The 2,919-nt window shown below is 37.1% G+C and overlaps 1 pseudogene; it reads left to right on the plus strand.

Moving 5' to 3' along the window:
- Positions 1-346: 346 nt before the first annotated feature.
- LOC132419238 (toll-like receptor 8) lies at positions 347-1,396 on the plus strand (annotated as a pseudogene).
- The last annotated feature ends 1,523 nt before the right edge of the window (positions 1,397-2,919 follow it).

The raw sequence follows: 2,919 nt of genomic DNA on the forward strand, positions 1-2,919 counted from the left end.
GCTTTGTGACTACCTAGACGGATGGGATAGGGAGGGTGGGAAGAAGGTTCATGAGGAGGGGATATAGGGATATATGTATACATATAGCTGATTCACTTTGTTGTACGGTAGAAACTAACACAACATTGTAAAGCATTTATACTCCAATAAAGATGTGAAACAAAAAAATCCTGAACAACAAAAACAAAAAACAACTTAATGGATAAAGAAGATGTGGTACATATATATAATGGAATATTACTCAGCCATAAAAAGAGAATGAAATAATGCCATTTGCAACAATGTGGATGGACATAGAGAATACTGTGTTAGTGAAATAAGTCTGACAGAGAAATACAGATACTCTATGTTATCACTTATATGGAAGAGCAGCTTGTTCTTTTTAACTAATAGCCTATCGAAATTCACATCTTCTCTTGAGACACTGCTACTGAGTCAGAACAGGATTTCCCACCTGCCATTCAGCTTTCTTTAGGAGTCCAGCGTCTGACACACATCAATTTAAGTTCCAACCAGCTCAAGATGATCAACAAGTCCACGTGTGAAACTAAGACCACCACCAAGTTAGCCATTTTAGAACTAGGTAGAAACCCTTTTGACTGTACTTGTGGCATGGGAGACTTTTGAGAATGGATATCTGAACATCACAATTCCCAGATTGACAGATGTCATTTGCGCCAGTCCTGGGGATCAACAAGGCAAGAGTATTGTGAGTCTAGAGCTCACAACTTGTGTTTCAGATACCATTGCGGCAATATTCTGTTTCTTCACATTTTTTGTCACCATCTCAGTTATGCTGGCTGCCCTGGCTCATCATTGGTTTTACTGGGATGCTTGGTTTCTCTATCATGTGTGCGTAGCTAAGGTAAAAGGCTACAGGTCTCTTTCCACATCCCAGACTTGCTATGATGCTTACGTTTCTTATGACACCAAAGATGCCTCTGTCACGGACTGGGTGATCAATGAGCTGCGCTTCCACCTGGAAGAGACTGAGGACAAAAATGTGCTCCTCTGTTTAGAGGAAAGGGATTGGGACCCGGGACTCGCCATCATCGACAACCTCATGCAGAGCATCAACCAAAGCAGGAAAACAATATTTGTTCTAACCAAAAAGTATGCCAAAAACTGGAACTTTAAAACAGCTTTCTACTTGGCCTTGCAGAGGCTAATAGATGAGAATATGGATGTGATTGTCTTTATTCTGCTGGCGCCAGTGTTGAAGCACTTGTATTTGAGGCTGTGGCAGAGGATCTGCAAGAGCTCCATACTCCAGTGGCCTGACAAGCCCTAGGTGGAAGGCTTGTTTTGGCAGAATCTGAAAAATGTCGTCTTAACTGCAGATGACTCATGGTATACCAATCTGTACATTGAAGGAGGGAATTATACAAGGGTATAAATAAATACGCTTGTATTTACACAAGGAAGTGGGAAACACTGGGGACATTTAAGAAGCCTCCTTACCACACTTTCTTTTCAATATCTGAGCATTTTTACATTCCTAGTGAATAGTTTCGATGTGTTAATTTTCTGTTGATACTTATTATATACCCATGGCTATATATATTAATGGTGCTGCATTAGTTTGTCTTTTACAGTTATTTATTACAAATACTGACTTCAATATTTCACTTCTAAAATTTAGATAGTAATTGAATCCTGAGGTGAACTGAGTTTTTAAAGTGTTTTCTAGTTCTTAACTATTTTTTAAAATGGTTACAGCTAAGTTACAATCCTTTAGTATATCTGTCAATTGCCATTACTGTAAATCTTAAAATTAATGATTAAAAATGGTATAGTTCTCATAATTACTATATGACAAGAATACAGTTAGGAGACAGACCTGTAATATAAAAACAATTCTCATTTCTACTGGATTTTTTGAGACTTCCTTTTCTGTTTTTTGGAAGAAATCACAATGGAATCAATTTTCATGATATTTTTACATTAACATAATTATTAGTACAGAAATTAACTTAATCTTACTTTTTGCTCAGGAGTCAGAAAACTAGGATATCTACTCCTTATGACTCTTTACATAATTTTCCCAAATGAAATATTATTGGGCTTTCTACTCCCTGTAGTTCCTCCACCACTGTCTATAGCACCTCTATCCACAAACAACAACATGAATTTTGAAGAGGCTTAATATGAAATTTACCTGAGAATGACTAGGCATTATCTCAGGACAAAAAAAACTAAATTCCTTCAGAAGGAAAAAACAAACAAACTTCCCATATATCTTCCTTGCTTAAATATAGTTTCCAAGTAACCCTGTACAATGAATTATTTTTAATATTTGTTTCTAAGGAAGTGAACAAAATGGTGTTCCATAGTCTTACTTAATATGGACAAAATGACAGTTGGTGCAAGTTTGTCAATGTAAATTTTAGTTGTGTCACTGTTTTGTTACCATGATAAATTTATAGGAGGATATTTGTAATTGTGTTGTTGAAGCCAAGAGACACATATATCTAAACTCTAGATCATTCCATGAGGGGATATATTAAGAAGAATATGAGGTGCAGTAAAAACTCATCTCTGTTGATAATCTGGTCTTTAGCAGAAATTCATTCCTCTGTTCCCTGATAGCTGATGACAAGTAAATGTAGATTTTTTTCCCATAGCATTAGTAATTGAGAATCTATGCCCTTTGACAATGTTATGTTGACAGGATCAAAAGTTAATGAAAATAGTAAAGAGTCTTTTTACCTTCTCCTCAGCAGACATCTTTTGTTTTTGGCTGCGTTGGGTCTTTGTTGCTGTGCATGGACTTTCTCTAGCTGAGGCGAGCAAGGGCTACTCTTTGCCGCGGTGTGTGGACTTCTCATTACGGTGGCTTCTCCTGTTGTGGAGTATATGCTCTAAGTGCATGGGCTTCAGTAGTTGTAGTACACTGGCTCAGTAGTTTTGGCTTGTGGG

The sequence above is a fragment of the Delphinus delphis genome, chromosome Y (genome assembly GCF_949987515.2).
Source record: "Delphinus delphis chromosome Y, mDelDel1.2, whole genome shotgun sequence".
Classification (NCBI taxonomy): domain Eukaryota; kingdom Metazoa; phylum Chordata; class Mammalia; order Artiodactyla; family Delphinidae; genus Delphinus; species Delphinus delphis.